The 21,332-nt window shown below is 44.7% G+C and overlaps 1 protein-coding gene across 3 annotated transcripts in view; it reads right to left on the bottom strand.

Annotated features, from left to right (window-relative positions):
* The window catches only part of TMEM132D (transmembrane protein 132D), a 598,445-nt gene that overhangs the window by 472,037 nt on the left and 105,076 nt on the right, over positions 1–21,332 (bottom strand). The window contains exon 1 of one of the 3 annotated variants that reach the window (XM_070515843.1): positions 13,868–13,975. The exons of the other annotated variants lie outside the window; for them this stretch is intronic. The gene's annotated coding sequence lies outside the window, so the exon portion shown is untranslated. Of the gene's footprint in view, positions 1–13,867; positions 13,976–21,332 lie in introns of those variants that run through there. 3 annotated transcript variants of the gene reach the window in all.

Raw genomic sequence — 21,332 nt, 5'->3', positions numbered from 1 at the left:
GGGCAGAGTTAGAAGATAAAGTGGAGCACTTTCCTGCTTGTTCTCAGATGCAGTTGGCAATCCGAAGTCAGAGGCAGTAACTTTTAAACCGTTTGGCACTAAGACCGTCACTCATTCATGACTGAAAAAGGACAATACTGGCCAGCAAGGTGAGACTCACGCCAGCTCCCCTGAAGAATAAAAAAATCACGACGTTAATTACCCTTAATTAGCTACCACGCCTGTTCCATTCACACTGCACTTGTAAATGTAATGAAAATGTAAGAGGTCATGGATAAAGAGAACACACTTACAAAAGTCACAGATGATCTTCAGGAAACCCTTTACCTATTGTTTTCAGTGTTCCAGCCACTTGAAATGAGCTTCTGCCCCTTTAGCTAAAATCCTATTCATCTTTCAATAATCTGGTCAAATTCCACCTCCTCAGTGAAGCTTTGTTCCAACCACCCCCATCTTTGATCCCATTTGTCTCTAGACTTCTACACCCAGTTATTATTTGTTCAGTTCATTGTGCAATTAGCCTCAGAGTTCCACGTGACATTCCTCCTATTATTGTAGGACTGCTATTTAGATTACTGTTATGAACAACAGAATACATCATCCAACCCGTTGCCCTATAAACTCAATCAAAACCAAGTCAGCCCAAACTGAGATCTCATATTCATTGGACACACTGATTAGGACAAAAGAAAACACTTCTGTATGTTAACAAAAAATGCAAATGGTTTTGTTTAACTTAGAATTTAATTCACAGCAGATTCTCCACTCCCATCCACCCCCAGTTTTCTTAAGGCTTAAAAAAAAAGGATTAAACTCTAAAATGTTGGAGAATTTTGTTTCTTTACTCACAGAAAGGTAGCCTCTTACTGAAGACATCATAACTTAAATTTCTGAATCTAAACAAATATCCTATTTCTCAGAGGAGATATTGTCCAAAGACCAGGAGACCATCAAACACAAAGAAGTACACATACAAAAGGCAGGTACTCTAATACTCATGGATAAAAAGTATCAAGAATCAATGTCATTTCCATAGTTGCTAAGAGATCAGATGTGAGAACAAATCTGAGTCGCTCGTTTCACAGTATGGCAACAAAAAAATTAAAAGTTAAAGGCTAGAAAGATTTCAAAGTTAAACATTCAAAATATTATAATTCAGAAAAATTACTCAAAATCCACAGCAATTATTTGGCCACCACCTAATTACATAGCAACCAGGACCTGGTTGACGAAACTGTGAACATTCCAGACTTTAGTCTTTATCACATTTCGCATTATCGCTTCTTTAATGGTCAGTGAATGGAACACTAAAAGGGTAGGAACTTCATCTGTCCTGCTCCCCATTTATTCCCAGAATCTAGCACCACGTCTGGCATTTAGAAGGCCTTTATCTGATACCTAACTGTGGAGTAAAGCACAATGGCTACATGAATTAGGCAGCTGTGAAAATGATACAGTAGAATAAAAAGATGTAATGGCATAGGAATGTTTTCACCCTACATATATGTGCAAATATACAATATTACATTTTTATAAACAAAAACACAGAACCCTGCATACTTACGCATATAAACAAGGCGAAAAGAACAAAACAGTAACAAAATAGAATGCCCAGCAAGAAGTGAGGCAAAAGACATAAACGGACACAACCACCTCCATGGAACTCTGGAACGTAGTGCAGGGTGCAGGAAGCCGTGCACAAACAGCTACACAGCATACCACGCCATTTACATAAAACTCAAAAACGGGCGAAACCCATGTATGTTCCAGATGTGGTTCCCTTTGGGAATAAGGGGTAGTGACTGGAAGATGGTGACAGGAGGTTCTAGGGTGTCTGATAAATAAAATTCTAAGATATTGAAAGTGTACATTGTGGTGACTTGATTTACGTACATACTGTGAAAGGATTCCTCCCATCTACTTAATTAACTCATCCCTCACTATATATCACAATATAGGACATTGCACAATATGTATTATCAACCATAGTCCCCAGGTTTCTCATTAGATCCTCAGACCTATTCGCCTTATAACTGAAACTCTGTTCCCTTTTACCAACCTCTCCCCATTCCCCCAGCCCCAGGACCTGGTAACAACAACCCTATTGCTTGATCACAGATACATTAAGGAAATTCTCTCTCTTGATCATGGATATGTTAATTATCTTAATTACTCATTTGTTCCCATTTCAGCAAATAACATTTATTTAAAAATATTGATATGGGTCCTCACAGGTATAGAATTTATGATAGATTTACCGATTTTCTTATTTTTGCTCACCTTTTTTGTTTTCTATTTTCTACAGTGATCAAGTATTACTTTTATAATACTACTTCCATAATATTAAAAAGTATTTTTATTTTAATTAGAGCATTTTGGATCACCATTAAAATCCCACCCATGGGTGTATCAGGGAAGATACAGCACACGCAAATCACAAAGCCACCAGGGGAGGTGCAGGACCCCAGGGCTGCACTAGAGGGAGCCATCATTGCCCGGGAGACAGCTCCCTGTGATGCCCAGAGGAATCAACAACCCAACTCTGTTCTCCTCCCTCTTGCAGCCTGTAAGGATGTTTCTCCTGGGACACGGAGCAGAAAGGAGAGGCTGGAGAATGAATGCAGAGGTGCAAATGGCAGGTGACCCTTTCCCACTGTGCGGAATGTGTGTCCTGCTCTAAATCTCATGCTCTGCGTGTCCCCCTAAACTCAGGAAAGTCTGCGCCCTGGTTCCACACACGCCACTTCGCACTCTCTGTGTACCTCACCCTTCTCGGATTTCTGCTCTACAGTGTGCCAGTGTGCTTTTCTTCTGCTTCCACTATTTCTGTTCTTTGAGACAACCTTAAAAACAAACGGGATTTATTGCTGTTTCTCTAAAGAGGCGTGCACCCTACCCCTTTACAGACATCTCATTTATAGCAGGTGATACTTCTCCTTTATAGCATTTGGGAACCGTTTCCCCTGGTGTTGGTTTCACAGAAGCAGGAAGAAATATTATTTTACTAGCTGTAGCAATACAACTCACAGGGAGAAAAATGTTATTTTGTATCTGAAATATTGCTCTCCCCAAGTATTTTCATAAGCACTTTATACATGATACAAAATATCGGATAATCCTGAAATAGATATACTACGTCCCAGGGATGGCAAAGAGAGTAGCATGGAAAGCAACTGTGCAATCCAGGAGCCGCTGGTCAGTGAGAAAGCAGCTGGCAGCCGATGGTGGAGCTACAAGGCTTCCTAGGGAATCACCGCTCCAACAGGAAAAACTTTTGTTTGTTACCTATAAATCCTAAGATAAAAATGCTCTAAGAGAGACAAAACTGCCCTTGCTTTACATTAAAATGAATTTGTACTTTGTAAAAGAAACAGAAAATCTTAGGCATAAATATTTAAAGAGACATTACTGCATTTGATGGCCCTTGATCTAAATCAACCTAAGATGTGGTTTCTCAACCCAGCACTCCTGACATTGGGGCTGGATCAGCCTGCTGCGGGGGCCGTCCTGAGTGATGCAGGATGTTTAGCAGCATCTCTGGCCTTAGCCCAGGTGCCAGGAGACCTCCTCCAGGCGTGACAACCCAAACTGTCACTACACATTGCCAAATATCCTTTCAATATTGTCTAATTGGTTGACAACACTGAACACTTGGGACAGTCCACATAGAAATCTTAATTTCTTACATCTCTTGAGTCATCAGCAGATAAAGACTCTCTGACCTCCACTGTGGCATTAACTGGCTGGACACATACAGCAGCCCCCTTTAGAAAGGCTGTGCAAGCTCTCGTTTTCTGACAGTCCACACCACTCCCTACCATCTCTCAACAACTGTGCCCATGGCCACTTCTCACCTGGTTTACACTATTGTTCTCATCTTGCACCCGCCTGCTTCACTTACATATATTTCGTCTCTGGCCCCTGGGGAATGTGAATTTGCAGCATCTTCCCCAAATGCAAAGGCCCTAGAAATTTCCACTATGAGCAAAATAGCTAATTTTTGGCAAAGGAAATACAAATAGCAGTAAAGAGAATGACCTAAAGCTCAACATTAGAAAGGGTCATCATGGTCTCACTGGAGCCCAGGACAGGCACCCACTATCTGGTTGGAGGGTGAGAACTAGCCCCACACTTTGGTCACTCCTCTGGTTTGTAGCCATTGTGACAATGTCACAAAGCCTCACTGGCAACCCACACAACTGGAAGTTTAAAAAAATCTGTTGCTCCCAATAATCTATAAAGGTCATCCATCACGCAACACACTCTATGGCCTTTTATAGCCAATAATGCACCGTATCGATCGGCTATTACTGCACAAGCTAAGCAGATTAGATGACTCCTCTATTCATTTTTCAAAATCTTATTTAAACTGTCTCCACTAGAATATTCTACCAAATATCAGGAAAAATCAATGAGATTAGAGATCTTGCCACTAAACCTAAGTGGCTATGTTTGTCCTTGCTGCGTAATGAATGGAATTAAAATAACCACTGTCTGCCTCCATAGTGCACGGCTCCCACCCACACAGACACAGAGTGGACTCCATTGCAGCAGAGAAGCAGGAAGAGGGCAAAGGAGAGGAGAGGAGAGGGGAAGGGAGGAGCGGAGGAGACGGAGGGAGAGAGAGAAACAGGTTGGCTGTGTGAAGGCAACCACGTGCATCAAGTATTTGAAATGCAGTCTTATGCTAAAGATTCCAGAGATGCAACAGAAAGGAAGAAAATCCTAACACCTCGCAGGAGACATGACAACACCCATGTGGCAGGATAAGCTGCAAATCTTCACCTTCCGTTGGGGCGGGAATGGGAAATCAGCAGAGCCCTACCTGGAGACAGTACTCCTGTCCTCGAGGACTCCGTCAGACCCAATCTCGCTGATTTTGTATCTTTTATCAGAAAAGCAGATCCAGGTCAAAAGCAAATTCTCCCCGAGTACAGTAGTACCAAGATTTTAAATCCCAAAGGAATCAGGTCAACGCCATCGGAAGAGTGGAGCCTGCTCCTCTTCTGCAGGACAGCCTCATCTGTGCAGACAGGTCATCCTCATCTTACAGGCTCTGTCCACCGCAGGTGACGCAGGAGGAAGGATAGACGCCATCGTTGGTTGGAGGCTTGTTTAGAACTGAAGGTCTCCCAGTCTTCCCCCCAGGTCATAGGGCAGAGACGCTCCCCTCCTCTGCAGGAGGGGCCACACAGCTCCAGCCAGAGGGCAGGGTTTCAGGAGAGAAGGAACAGAAGGACGGCCTCCGCCTCACCCCTGCCAAGCCCCAGGTGGTGAGGCGGGGGGAGCTATCCACATTCGCACACAGGCCCAGCCCTGCACCCTACCCTGTCCTGCTTTGGATGTTTGCCCAGCCTTTCAGAAAAATAATTGCTGCACCCACATCTGAGTTCACTGTAAGGGGGACAGGTGAGGGTGGGCCCCAGGAGGGAAGAATCTCCTCCTCGAGAAGGGCTGATGAGCCCCCAGCCATGAGGTGTGTGTGGGAGGAGCGGACTGGACAGGAAGACACAGGAGGACCACCGGGAAAGAGGAGAAGAAATGCTGACCCAAGTCAGTCTCCCTGAGTTCTCGCTAACAGAATAGAGGAGGAATAATGCTCTACTGGGGACAGAAACAGGATTTCCTGGACTATCAGGGTCATATCTATATAGTCCATTGAAATTCACATACGGCCAATGAGACTTGAGATGGAGCATTAAGAAGCCCCCCAGGGTTAATGCATCCCAGCGATGAGATGAAGGTTCTGCTGTGCATGCATATTTGTTCCTCAGGAGTCTGGTCTGCGAGGACCACGTCAGCTGGGCTTCGTGTCCTCTGCTTCAGCTGACTCCAGGCACAGCAGGAGATCAGAGAGAGGTGCGAGAGAGTGGGCTGCTTCCCCCATGTTCACTCTAGTCGTGGCAAAGACTGTCTTCCTCAGACTATGCCCCCAGCTTCAGTGAGTGGTCCCCCTCCTGGTCCCAGTATCACATGCCCTCTCCTGCCCCTTCAGGCCAGGCGGCAGGGACTCCTCCCTACTCACGCTGCCCTGGGGTTGGGTCCCTTAACCTGATCACACCTCTGTAACTTGTCCCATCATCAAACTCCCTGCAGTCACCCATATGGAGTATGTTGTCTGTTTCCTTCTGGATTTTTGTTTTTGTTTGATGAGGAAGACTGGCCCTATGCTAATATCTGTTTCCAATCCTCCTCTTTTTGCTGGAGGAAGATTGTCCCTGAGGTAACACCTGTGCCAATCTTCCTCTATTTTGTACGTGGGACGCTGCCACAGCACAACTTCACGAGCAGTGCATAGGTCTGCCCCCAGGATCCGAATCTGTGAACCCTGGGCCACTGAAGCGGAGCATGCGAACTCAACCACTAAGTCACCAGGCTGGCCCCTCCTTCTGGAATTTTGACCCATGCAATAATGCAGAAGGATTCTGTGACTTTCATAGTTTAAGTCTAAGATATTCAGGTCTTACAAACACTTCTACAATTCATTCAACAAACATTCCCACCTTTAGTAGTTATTACATACCAGGCACCTTTGCTGGGCCCTGGAAATTCAAATGAATAAGGCAGGGTATCTGCCCAAAGGGGCTCATTTCCCATGCTGGAGATGTCATTCTCTTCTGATGATCTATGTCCCTTTCCTGGGTAATCACTCCAGGTGGGAAGCACCTTTATTGCTCTTGCACATGCTAATTCTACTGATTGACACCTAGTCACTGACGACTGGAAAAAATATTCTAGGGCTTCTGAAGATGTCACATAGCTGAGCTGACAGAAGGGAGATTAAAGCATGGATAGAAAAATACCTTATTTTCTGGCTTGTGCTACAAATTCTTTTTGTACCCACTGAAAAATCTGCCTTTTTGTTCTACTCAGACCCTCAAAGGATGACACCCACCCACACAGGTGAGGGCAATCTTCCTGACTCACTTTACCCATTAAAATGCTGCCCTCTTCCGGAAACACCCAGAAACCATGTTTTCCCAGCTCTCTGGGCATCCCTTAGCCCAGGTGAGTTGACACATAAAAGCACCCATCACACTGATTAAGAGAAAGTTAAATGATTTTTTGCTGTGCTCTCCTTACAAAGGCAAGTGAATTGTGTCAGGTACGTTAGAATGACCTCCAACAAAAGTTTTAAGGTTCAAATACCAAGAAGTTTCAACAACAGCCATCGAGAAAAGGAGGCTCTCAGAAAACACATTCCTGGGGCGCCACGGCACAGCAGTTAAGTGTGCACATTCCGCTTTGGTGGCCCGGGGTTCACCAGTTTGGATCCTGGGTGCAGACACGGCACAGTTCAGCAAGCCATGCTGTGGCAGGCGTCCCACATATAAAGTAGAGGAAGATGGCACGGATGTTAGCTCAGGGCCAGTCTTCCTCAGCAAAAAGAGGAGGATTGGCAGCAGTTAGCTCAGGGCTAATCTTTCTCAAAAACAAAAAAACACATTCCTTCTGAGCCCTTAAACAATTAAGATTTTGCTCCCTGTACAGTTGCAGAAAATATATTCTATTCAAACACTACAAACAGCATGTTCCACGAGGAGTCAATTTTCTTGGGGTTCCTGTGGTTTTTACTCCCTCAGAAGCCTTTAAAACAAATTGTCAGCCGCATGCATCTGATGCGGACCCGCTCTTCCAGCTCCGTGACTCTGCTGATTGGCCCCATCCCTGAGACTGAAATTGATGAAAGCCCTGTTCTCTGAAGCACTGGAATGCAAGAATTTCATCAATTTCAATTGCCTTCTGGCTTCCAGAATAGGAACCCACCGGGAAGTTAGACTAAGGACACTGACCCAGCAAAACTGAGAAAATGAACACGCTGCCTTTGTTTAAAGTTATCGAGGATCCGCTGTGGGAATCACGCTGTGAATGCAGCCCCGAGAAAGTTTTCTAGAAGCTCCCTCCAACCCAAGGGTAAAAAGCTGACCTCTTGGCGGGAGCCTTTGATCACAATCACCTCACACGTCTCTGCTCGTGGTAAGAAAACCTTCCCCCCACCACACAGACTCTCTCCTGCGTGGGGAATTCCTAATTTGTTCTCAGGGATTATGGTAGACAGGGCAATGCCTCCCCTCCCCCAAGGATGTCCACATTCTAATCCTGGGAACCTATGAATATGCTACCTTACAGGGCAAAAGGGGCTTTGCAGATGTGACAGAGTTAAGGATGTTGAGAAGGGAGATGGTCCTGGATTATCAGGGCAGGTGCGGTATGATCACAAGGATCCTTATAGGTGGGGGACAAAAGGAGACAATGATGAAAACTAGAGCTGAAATGACGCACCAGGAACATGGAGGACGGGGCCGGGAGCCAAAGGGCAGCCTCTACAGCTGGAAAAGGCAAAGAACCAGACCCCCTTGGAGCCTCAGAAGGAATACAACCCTGCTGACACCTTGAGTTGAGCTCACTGAGACCTAATTCTGACTTCTGACCTCCAGAACTGTAAGAGAAAAAGAAATTAGTGAAAAAGTGTAAGTCGCTAAATTTGTGGAAATTTGTTACAACCACAATAGGTAACTAATCCACGTATCTACGGTGTTGTAGATCGCCAGCGGGCTCTGGAGCCAGACCCCGTGCAGATTCGGGCTGACACTAGCCGTGAGGGTAAATGACTTCGGCTTCCTCATCTGTACGATGGAGACAACAGCAATTGCTATCTCATGTATTATTTTAAATATTACTACCCTTAAAACAGTGCCCAGCACACACCAAGCGTGAATAAACGTTAGTTATTACTATCATACTGAATGTCAAGTTTCAGCTGCTTAATATTGCAAATGTTACAAAGTTAAGAGAGCTCCTGGGATGGACTTTCCTTAACTCCCTCCCTGCGGAAAGCATTATCGTTACATTTAAAGTGTCTACTCTGGAATCTCATGTGGGTGAAAGATTCCTATTTAATTATTAGAAGTGGGTGGGGAGGAAGATGTAACATCGCCCGCAGCAAGAGGAGACGGTGTGAAACGGAGCCTGTGACAAACAGATGTCTGTAGGTCACTGGAAAGAGCAGGGCTAAGTGTAAGATGAGACATTTTGGAGCCCCTGCAAATACCCCAGCGTCTTACAGCCCCCCAGGCTCCCAGCACACGCAGGGCTGGACGAGGATGAGGCAAGGGAGGTGCCCAGGGCTCAAAACTTAGGGAGGGACTCCTTCTCATGCACCAAGCCCGGACAGTCGACCCTGAGACAGCACGTCCTTAAACTGTGTGCCCGAGGCACCCCCTCCGATTCACCCTAGTCCCACCCTGAGAAGACACAGATGAAGAGAAAAGTCCTGAAACCATACACTCGTAAATACCTAGGAGAAAACATGAATGACATGAAGGCAGGGGAATTATATGAATCTGTACATCACCTTCAAAACCAGGCACAGGATGTGGATGGAAGTGTTGGGTGGGCAAAGCCCAACTTCATGGTATTTGCTCATTTTTAGTCTATTTCCTTGCAACAGTGACTCTTCCAAAATCAATACCTGCAAACACAGATTTGGTCATTGTTCTGGGACCCTGAGCAGAACTGCTCACAGATCTGGGAGAATCTTCTAGGCAGTTTGGTAGTTGCCATCTTCTCCCAAACGGCCAAGCTGGATGGTCCTCTCACTCGGGCTATTTCCCCAGCATCTTCCTGTCCTGCTGCTCTGAGCTGAGGAAGTGAAGTGCCCAGAATGTATGGGTCCAAACCCTCTCCCTCCCTCACTGACCTGTCCGTCCCTCATTTTCTTCATTTCAAAATGGAAATCATAATAGTGCCCCACCTCGCTGGGCCGCTAAGATGAAATGAGCTCGTGTCAGTGCCCAGTGCTTAAGGTCAGGTCTGGTGCATGAACGAGGCACACGAAGTGTCAGCTGCTAGTGTCACCACTAAAAACATGAGCTGTGCTGCTCCTGCTGGCAGGTCCCACAGGATACAAAACATGGTACACACGCAACACGACATTTGTCAAATGAATAAAACAAGAGTCGAATTGATGAGCTTGAGGAACCAACTTCCAAAGGTAAGAATGACATAAGTCGTTCGTCAGTGTAGAGTTAAATTCTCTGATGCTCCCATTATCCCGTAAATCCTTCTTTCCCACACACAGACAGACCCACCCAGCTCCTCTGAATGAGAATCCTGGAGAAGCTCTTGGGTGACTCAGGTGCAGGTGGGAAGGGTGCTCAGAGGAGGTGACATTAGTCAGGGACCTACATCACAAGAAAGGGCCAGAACAACGAACGAGCTTTCCAGGATGGGGAACATCATTTACGGATGAATGAAAAAAAGCCAAGGAATCAACTTTCCAGGTAGAGAAGCAACACTTACAAAGGCATTGGTGAAATAAGAGGTTTGAACTCTCCAGTCAAGGGAAGGCAGTGTAAATGGAGCACGGAGAGCCGGGGCGGGTCTGGCTGCAGGTCACGCCCCACCCTGGCTCATCTTTACTGCAGTGGAAAGTCATTAAAGGATTTTAAACTGGAGAGTGATCTGGTTTCACCTGCATTTAAGATCACACTTGCTGCCATGAGGGGAAGGGTTTGTAAGGCACCAGGAGGAGAATTGGGGTACCAGTGAGGAGACTGACGAGGAAAAAATATGACATCATCCTGGACCCGCGATGGTGAGATGTCATCAGATTCAAAATACATGAAGGAGAACTCAGGACTTGAGAAGAACTGTAAGGCGTGTGGGTGGGCAGTGGGTTGGAATGCTTTGTAGTACTGAACAAAGAATGCTCTATTTTTTCTCTCTCAAGAAAGAAACACTATTTTTTAAATATATCCACATAGCCATTCTTGCTGAGAGGAAAGAGATTCCATCATTTATTTAACCCTTTAGTGAGGACCTCCCAAGGCTTAGCTATTTGGTGATGAGGGTAAAATGCTTTATACCCTAAAGAAGCCACAGTGGAGTGGAGGAGACCCATATTTAAGGGAGCTTTACAGTAAACTCCTGGTCTTTCCCGCTTCTGAATCTGCTTCTCCTGTAGTCTTCCCATCTCAACAGACAGAACTCTACGCTTCCGACTTGTTCAGGACCCTCACTGACTCTTCTCTGTCTCTGGCTCCTTGTCCAGTTTATCATCGGGTTCTGTGGGCTCCGCCTTTAAAGGATGCACAAATGCCACGACCTCTTCCCCCTCCAGGGCTACAACGTCTCTGGTCTGGCCTGCCAACTGCTCCCCTGCTCCCGTCTCTTCCTCCCTGTAATCAGTCATCTACACAGCAGCCAGAGTGAGCCTGTGGAGAGGTAAGTCAGTTTACGGCACCCCAGAGACTCTCCAGTTCCTTCCAAGTACCAACCAAAGTCCCCACAGCAGCCTTCCAGGTCCCCAGCCCATCTGGCTTCCGGCACTTCCCCGACAGCTCTCTTCTCGTGCTCTCCATCCGGCCACACTGCCCTCTTCGCCGTAACTCTAACTGGCCAGCTGCCGTCCCGCCTGGACCTTTGCATCGGCCATTCGCTCTGCCTGGACTGACCTTTTCTCAGATATCCACGTAACTCATTCCCTCGCCTCCTCTAGAAAGTTACTCAACTGGCACTTCCTCACTTCTACACACTTTACAGTCTCACTCACACACTTGAACTCACCTCCCTGCTTTATTTTTCTACCTGGCACTGGGCACCGTCTGACATACTCTCTATATACATGCCATTCCACTGGAAAACAGCATCCCATTGGTCCAGTCTGGCTCACAGGACCACCTGCTCCTTGGCCAGGAAAGGTGAGGTATCTTAATTGATATTCTCACCAAGCCTGCACCCAAAGGAGAAAGAGTGGTACCCCAAAGCAACATTCGTGGGGGCCATTGGAGGAAAGGAGCATGGATGCTGGACAGGCAGAAGCCAGGGATGCAGACCTGTCTGTAGATAAGCATGTTACGTATAACTTTCAGGGCCAAAGGGCATGGTTGCCTATTCTTGATCAGAATTTGCTTAGGGCAAGTAAAGTCAAATTTATCTCTCAAAAAGCTGGAGATGGTTGTTTAAACACAGGCTTCTCAGTAAACCCAGATTTACGTGAACCATTCCTGTCAGTGCAGCCATCCTCAGAACGTGAGGATGAAATTCCTCCAAATTCCCTTTGATCTGTGCCCAGCATTAACATCAGAACCTCACAGACTGAACATCCCATGGGCATCATTTTTCATAGTCCTTGTCCAGAAGATGTCAAAGGAATGCAATATCGAAAAACTCACAAAATGCAATGTAATGTACAAAGTCCTTTAAAGCCAATAGCTCTTGCATTATTCAGATCTGAAAGAAATCAGAAAAAAATCTTTTTCCCTAAACTTAATCCAATTGATTAAAGTAAGAATTGTTTTTTATAGGCCTTCCAAATGTTCTCCAAATTACAAAGAAATTCCGGTAAAAACACTTCAGACCAAATCCTGGACTTTCACAAATCAGTAAGCACACTTATTTAAATAATTTAGAATAATTTGAAATGCTTTTTCTTTCCTGAGAAATAAGGGTAGACTGACAAGTTAATTGAAAAGAGACATACACACTCATACACAATCACATGATATCCAGCAAGTACTGGAAATGACACACTTAAAATGCATCACTTTCAACAAAAAGAAATTAAATGGCACATTTCCTGTGTGTTTTCCATTATATAACGCACATTTGTCCACTCAGCGACGATACACGAATCTCCGTGCGTGTAAGGCACTGTGCTAACTGTGATGGGAAAATATTTTTAACGATGACTTGATTTTTTCCCCAGAAATCCTGTCTTCATCTTTGTTATATAACCTTTTACTTCTTTCCTTCTCCTGATGCATTTATGTTATGGCACAACATTTATGATATAGCATAACATTTATGTTATAGCATAAATGCGAAGAATAAAACCAAACCATTGGCTTTGAGTTTGAAAAGCCAAGGTCTATCAGTGCTATACAATAGATTTTGAAGAATAAGTGCACTATTCAAACTCTTAGAGAATAATTTTCTGGTTTGATGAAGGGGAAAAGATATGAAGAAAAGAACAAGAAAAGCAGATGCTGGAAAGAGCCTCTGAGAAACGGTACTTTACTCTGCCTGTTTCTCAGAACAACCCCCAAGGGAATTTTTGGGAGGAGGAGGGAGGTAGAACCCCTCCCCTCCAGATATATTGGGAGATCCTAAAGCAGAAGGGATCTGTGCCCTAAATTTGTATGTAGAATCTCAGATGTCAAGATCTATCAGAATTCCTGACTCCATCACGGCAAGAAAACCAGAGAGCTGATGTATCTTCTGTTAAGTCAGGAACGTGGAGAAACTGAGGCAACACCATGAGGGTCTGGTGATCCAAAGAGGGCAGGAGTGCCATTCTCCCAGAGTTCATGCTCTGCAGCACTCCGGGGTCTGGATGAAGGCAGCCTGGGGTAGAATGACATCTGGACAGCACAGCCAGGGAACAGATGAGAATACAGGGCTCCCAGAAGAAGCCAGTGAAGAGAGGTGGGAACACTGAAATCTGGATTGGATAATGTGCATTTAGCGGAAGGAGGAAGAGACCTGTTCCCCACGACCTGGGACTTAAATTCCTCTCAAAGAAAAAAAGGGACATCCAGAAAATTCTCAAAGATTAAGTTTAAATTGCAGGGCTGTTAGGCTTGATGAAGTAGCCTGAAAAATCACATCCATTAAGGGAGGGTTGAAAGAAAGACTAAAGAGACAGCAATTCTGTCTTGCGGAGCATATCATCTGGAAGAAGACATAGCACTCAGAACAGAGAAACATTCCATCTCACACTTTCACGGGAACTGGAGGCATCGTGCGACATCTTTCGTAAATCGAGCAAAAATGGTATTGGAAATGCCGCCACACTTTTCACTACACAACACACAGACATCCAAGCATTTTCTATAGCAACAATGTTTCTGTTAAGCAATCTTACCCAAAACTTAGAAACCAGGCAAGAGGGTAAGTCCGACATGTCCTTCCACGATCATTGGTTAACAGGCTCACCCAAGGATTGCTCACTTCTCTTGGAGAAGGTGTCTATGTTTAACTTGGCTATTTACTCCTGGACTGGAGTCCAGACGCAGTAAAGCTACACATTAACTTGGTGTTACGGCTTATTGCCCTGTGGGACATTAACCAGTTTTGCAGCTAACTTGTCAACCTCAATGGAACATTCCTTTATCAAATTGCCTAAAACCACCCAGCTGCTCAGAGACTCTGTGAGCCAGCCTCACCACCTATCTGGTTCCATCATTCATGAAGGAGGTGCAGAAAATCTTTGACACATGTTCAAGTCATATTTTTATGAGAAGTTAGTTATTATAGTTTTGAAAATTATACTTTGACACTTCAAATGGGGGATAAATTTCCACACTATTCCACGATCTGGATAGCCTCTGGGGTGGCTATTCTTGTACTTACAGGGTTAGAGTAAGTCCCAGAACACGAGCCCCTATGATCCAACTTTCCCATCAGACTCATTCCAGTTCCCAGGTGTGGGAGGTAAACAAAGCTGGCGGGTGCCACCCAACTTCACATTCGCATTAGGTCCTAGTTATCTTTTTCTGCCTCATCCGCTTTTTATCAGATGAAAAAGGGGAAGCAGACCGTTTCTCTACCACCCTGTCGTCAGCTTATTAATCTGAATTTGGAAAGAAAGGGAAGAGAAGTAATGAGTAGACTTGAAAGCAGCGTGCTTTTTCTCAGCAAAGGTAGAAAGATGACAAAACCCTTCTCCACAACCACCCATTCCTGCTCAAGCACCGGTCAAGCCTACCTTTCATCAGTGCCCATCCATCCTCCCACAGCCTGGTCTTCTCAACTCCCCATCCTGTCCACCCCACCCCTGACAACCATGGGGAAATTCCCCAGTGGAGTCAGGCTGGGATGCTACCCAAAATATCCATGATTTTGTTTTTGCCTGGGCCAAATGATACACATACAAATGTGATCAAGTCAAGAACAAATGCTCTATCTGTCCTCTGTGACAGGGTTATTTCACTTAGCACAATGAGAAGGACAAACACTGCGTGACTCCACCTATATGAGGGATGGAAAATACTCAAACTCGTAGAAGCAGAGCGTAGAATGGTGGTTTCCAGGAGCCGGGGGGGGAGGGGCAATGGAGAGTTGCTAACGAGTTTCCACTATGCAAGAGGAATACAATACCGTCTTTCACACTTAAAGATTTGTTAAGCAGGTAGATCTCGTGTGAAGTGTCCTTACCGCAATAAAAAGAAAAGCAAGACGTGGTGTGCACAGACAATGGACTATTATCCTGCCTTAACAAAAAAGGAAATTCTGACACATGATACAACACGGACGAAGCCGGAGGACATCATGCTAAGTGAAATAAGCCAGTCACAAAATGACTAATACTGCACGCGTCCACTTACAGAAGAGGTGCTCAGAGTCGTGGAGGTCATGGAAACAGAAGGTAGAGTGATGGCTGTCAGGGTGTGGGGAAGGGAGCAACCGGGAGCTGCTGCTTAATGGGGGTGGAGACTCACTTCTGCAAGAGGAAAAGAGCTCTGGAGGTGGCTGGCGGGACGGCTGCACAACAATGCGAATACATTTGACACCACTGAATTGTTCACTTAAAAACGCTTAAGATGGTAAATTTCATGTTATGCATATTTTACCACAATTAAAAATAAAATTTTCAAAAGAAAACAAAAAAGAACAAGTGCTATAAGGAATAGTTTTATTCAGTGCCAGAATAATGAAAATCGAGCTCATGTATCGCCCGCCTCACTCCCCAGTACAGTGTTCACAGAGCTCCATCATCCGGCAGTCTGCACCCCCTGCCTCCCGTCGGGGCCGAAGGTCAGCTTCCAATGACTCCTTCCCAAGTGGAAACCACTGTCTCCCATCCTGCTCAGGCTTCTCTCCCTCACTCTCTCCCTCAGCCTTCCTCTACCAATTTTCCAGCTGATGGCTGTTCCCTAATTGACACTACATCCAATAATTGCAGATATGTGCATTCAAAACAAACAGAAAAGAAATTCTGTTGCAATAATTATGAAAATGAATACAAGCTGAAGTCTGGGGCACGGGCAAAGGTCTCGACCACTATCCAACCGCGTTCTCTAATCCGTCATTTATAAGACACGCCTTCAAGTTTTAACATCAAAAAGGAGCTTTAAACACAGCTCCAGTTTACCAGCATGCAGCCTCTGTCATTATTTCAAAAATTCACAGCGCCTGTGGGATGATGGGATTTGGTTTTAAAGAATAAGCCATTATGACTTGTCTCTTTTTTTTCTTTTAATCTCATGCTTTTGCAGAGGGGTCATTGCTTAAAGGTTGCCAATTTAGTTTGTTCTGACTGGGTATTTGTGGTTTCAAATACCATCTATATGCCAATGACTCAAAAGCTCACATCCTCAGCCAAAATCCTGCCATGAGCTCCAGACCCTTGTGTCTACCCGCCTGCTCAACAGCTCCATTTGGATGTCTTGCTGGCATCCCAAACACAACATGTCCAAAGTCAGCTTTAGGATCCTCCCCCCCCGACCCCCAACTGGCTTCTTCTCCTGAGTTTGTTGTCTTAGCAGAGGATGGAAATCTTGGGTACATCTTTGTCTTCCTTTTCTTTCAACCTCACAATCATTCATTTCCCAAGTCTTCTTAAATCTGTCAACTCCTCCCCACTGCTAGCACCCTAAACCACGTCACCTCCGAAATCAACTCCATTGTCCTTGAAACTACTCAAGGCAGCAAGAGTAGATTTTTGTTTGTTTCTGTTAATGTAAATATGATGATGCCTCCACTTTGCTGAAAAGCTTCTAACAGTATTCCATTGCTTAGGAAAACTCCAAGATGTGTGCACCCAGAACCTTCCTGATCTGTCACGTGCCTCCCTCTCTCTTCATTCTCACCACCCTCTCTCCTGCCCTCTCCACTTCCACCCCACGGGCCTTCTTTATTTCTTATGCTTTTGTCAAGGACCCCAGCCTCCTTCCTGCCTCCAAGTCTTTGCTTGTGTTATTCCCTCTGCCTTACATAATTTTCCTTCTTCCTCTTCAATTGCAGAATCCCTACTCATTCCTAAGGATTCAGTCTAAATGGCAGGTACTCAGGGAAATGCTTCCTTAAGCTCAGGACTAGAGCAGATGCCACCATTGGAAGCTCTTACGGCACTTCTGACTGCTCCTTAACACAAGCGAAATTCAGTATGAATGGGATTTGTTTTACTTTGTATGTTTGCTGCCCTAGAATCAACACTCTGCGAGGGATCCCTCTTGTTTAACTCACCTCTGTATTCCCAGAACATCCCAAAGTGCCTGGCAATAGATGGCCCTAATATATATATATATATATATATATTTGTCCTATGAGTGTGAACGAATGGATGACTATAATATATATTAGAGGTGATGCCAATTCCTCTAATAATAGATATGAAATTTAATTCGTTTGGCAGCTTTTGTACATGTTTAAAATCTTCCAACTTAAATATTTTCTAAAGGGGTCCAGAATTAGAAGTATTGAAGTTTCTATGCCTTGGAACTTCCTGCTCTTAATTATTGATTTTGGAAGACATTTTTGGAACTTCTGAGCAAAACTTTCCAGCGTCAAACTACTGAGGAGGTCTACCAGTTTTAGAGATGTACAGACTGAAAACGGAGAAGGCAATGAGTCCTCAGTGACTCTGCCTTGTAGTCCTCGTTCAGTTTCTCAGCCACTGAGCTATGTTACCACATCGTGACTATTAATTTGGACAAAATTTAGAAAAAAATTTTGGAATGAGCTTTCAGTCATTCTTACAAGCTCTTGAAGAAATATAAATTAGTACAGCCTTTTAGAAGGAGAAATTGGATGTGAGGTTGAAATAGTCTTTGAACCAGCAGCTGAGAGCGGACGCATTGCCCTCAGGAGACAGAACTCAAATGCTGGATCCAGCAGTTAGTAACCATGCAAAGGTTAAGTTCACGGCTCAAGCTTTGGTTTGCTCATCTGTAAAAAGGAGATTATTACAATGTCTTGCTCATTAAATGAAAGACTATCTAAAAATTACAGTGCCATACACACCTAAGAATTCAATATATTTTTGCGATTATTTTTATCAATGCTACGTCTAGGGATTTACCCCAAAGGAAAAATCAGAGATAGGCAAAAGTTGACATGTGCCACTACGGTTACGGATGCCTTGTTGACCACAGGGAAACAAGCGATGCAATGTCACTTTCAGATAAATAAAACAATGAGAGAATACAAAATAAGCCATTAAAATCAGATTCTCAAAAGACATTTAAAGATTTGATGTTAACTGAAAGATGGTTGTGGACATGCCATTTCCTCTCTACCGACACAGAGGAAGTCTACTCTGAGATTTGGATGGGGTCATGTGACCAAGATATAGCCAATGGAGTGGACAGAAGCGATGAAGCCAGTTCCCAACCTGGCCCTAAAAACTGCCCCCTTTTGAATCTCCCGGTCTCTCTTCCCTTTTCACACTGATCTTGGAAGCCATATGTTCTAGACGGATCACGATGTAATGCAAGCAGCCTGGCTCAGAGTGTGGGGGACTCCTCACAAGAGAGCCCTCAACCACGAACTGCCTATGAAGGAGGCCCTGCATGATAAAGAAAGAAATATTTGCTGTACGAAACTGCTGATATTAAGGATTTATTTGTCACTACAACCAAGCCTATCCTATCTTGACTAATAGTTATGTCAAAATGTATACATAAAATCACTAGTAAAAAAAGTTTTTGTGATCCCACATAAATAAAAATCCATAATATGCACAGAAAAAAAGACAAGGATATTTACCAAAATGTTAACAGTTGCTATATTTGAATATTGAAACGCTGAGTTTTTTTCTATGTTATAATCATTGTCTACTATGCTATACATACTTTCGTAAACAAATCATATTTAATTTCAAAATAAATTTTAAAGTAATAAAAACACATATAATCACACTCAGCCAAAATCACTCCAGGGGGTAAACTTTTGGCATTGAATTCATCCCGCATTATGACATTACGACACATCAAGAGAAATTATGCATGTGGCTATGATTATGCGGTGGGGAAGAATATGTGCTCTAAACACAGGAATATAAGTAACAAAACAAGCACACCCACCCTGAGCCACTTGTGTCAAGGTATTTAATAGCGTCTGCCATGGTACACAGCACAGTGCAGGCACAGGAAGCGCTAAGCACTGTTTGACTCACGCATCTTCATTCTTTTAGTCCATTAGGAGACAAATGCTTAGAAACGGTGAAAGCATAACTCAGTCAACATGGGTTGGAGGGTCCACGGTAATCTCTAAATATTTCTTGATATGTTACATGCACCCTGCTGTAATGTTAGCAGGAAGAAAGAGCTTCGTGCAGGAGCACTGGGTTGGCTCCCTCCCATAGGAGGCCTGGTTCATACACCCTCTTCCTCATCCTCAGGGTGGATCCACAGCCTAAACTCTTGGTTAAATGCCTCAGCCACCCTCCACCCCATTTCAGACCCCAGGATGAGCCCCTGGCCTGGACTGACCTGCCTGAACCTGGATGATGTGGCTTCCTCCCCACCTCTGAATTCAGGTGATGGATCTGGCTTCCCAGGTGGGCGTCCAGAAGGGCCATTAACAGCCTGGAATGGCAGGGACATTCTGTCTGATGATGCTCGAGTCAGAAGGAATTGGCAGCTGAATCCATTTCCATCCTCCCAGTCGGACTGTCCCAACACGCCAGGCTTCCCAGGGCCTCTCCAGACACAACCACATGAACAGCCCCCAGCCGTGTTTCTTGTGGAGTTGTGGCCAGCCCCACTGCTCTTCCGATTTGCTTTCTCTCCTTCCCTGTCTCCCGTCACTTTTTTGCTCCCTCTTGATCCTCTGGGCTTGTATGCCCCCTGACACATGCACACAACAAAGTGATAGCATTCAAGCTTCTCCTCAGGGTCTGCTTTTTAGGGAAGTGGGGCTAAGACAACTCCTCAGCATCCATTTCTCTCCAGATCCTCTTTCAACTTGCAACAACTTCTGTCTGAGGCTGCAACAGGCTCCTGGAAGCTGAGTCCACATCCCTACCCCAGAAACAAAGCTGCAGAGCTAGGATAAGTCATCAGACTGTTGCATTTTCCTGGCCAACAGTGATTGGTGCACAATCGAGCACATGGCCAACATGAAGTGAACATCAAGAGAGAGTCTTCAAATGCTGGACTAATGTGCTCCCTTCACCTCAGGACTAGAATCAATACAGCAATGTTTCTGCCATGAGAAATTCCAGCCTGAGGATGAAGCTGATACCTGGAAAAGAACTGGGGCAATCAGAGAGAAGCGAAGCCAGAGCTCCTACTGTATGGTTAAACCCCTGGATCAATCTGTACCTGATGCTGATTTACCCCTAAAGGTTTCAATTATATGTGCCAATAAATTATTTTTATTGTTTAAGCCAGATTGATTTGTGTTCTCTTACTTGCAAACAAAACATCCTAACCAAGGGTAGGGATGGATATGTGAATGCCTAAAACAGATCAAAACTAATTTCCTATTCTTACCGATAACATGAGCTGACAACCTCTGCCTGTTTAAGATGGGCAGACAGAGTTTTAAAAAACTCTACCAATGCTTCTCCAAAAAGGTTGTTTTCTTTTTAAAATCCCAGAATCAGACTATATAACAGCGACTACTGCTTCAGAGTGGAGAAGATGATTCCAACGATGCGCCAAGTCCTGTCCTGTGCAGGTATTTTGACTCTGTCTTCTTTCCACCCTCCTGCTTCAGAGTGGAGAAGATGATTCCAACGATGCGCCAAGTCCTGTCCTGTGCAGGTATTTTGACTCTGTCTTCTTTCCACCCTCCTGAAGTCTCAGGCAGTAATCCTCATGTTAAGTGCAGCATTAGCATTCTGCCTTCATAAGCAAGTAGGTGAAACCCAGTGCTGATGGCTGAAGATGGCTCATCAAAGCCGCAGACTCTGGGGGCTTCCTGCCACGCACAACTTCCCTGACACAGAGCCTGGCCCGATTCACCAGCCAGACAGGCTGTTTCTGGAGTCTGTAGCCACTTATTGTGCAAATCAACTCGTTTATCCCTGTTTGGGGAGATGGATTGAAAGCTACTGTTGCCACTGTAACAGTTCCATGCATCCAGCCTCTGAGAAAGCTATCCAATATGTTCTGTGCCACCCATGCAAATACACTGTGGGTGGAAACACATCTATTGAAGTCTGCAGTCGTTGTTTTTCCTACACCTTGCTTGAAGTGTACAAAAGGATACATTCTCTGCAGATGGAATTAACAGCCCACTAACTCCCAACTCCAAGGCACATTTTTTAACATTTACATTTAAAAGGAGAAGCATTACTCATAGTTATTGAACCAAAGGTTGTAAACTGGCCTTGCAGGGATAAATCTCATCTATCCAATATATTTTGTTAATTGCATTAG

The sequence above is a fragment of the Equus asinus genome, chromosome 8 (assembly GCF_041296235.1).
Source record: "Equus asinus isolate D_3611 breed Donkey chromosome 8, EquAss-T2T_v2, whole genome shotgun sequence".
NCBI classification, from domain to species: domain Eukaryota; kingdom Metazoa; phylum Chordata; class Mammalia; order Perissodactyla; family Equidae; genus Equus; species Equus asinus.
The sequence above is the reverse complement of the archived record's forward strand: the minus strand, read 5'-3'. Positions and strand labels throughout refer to the sequence as shown.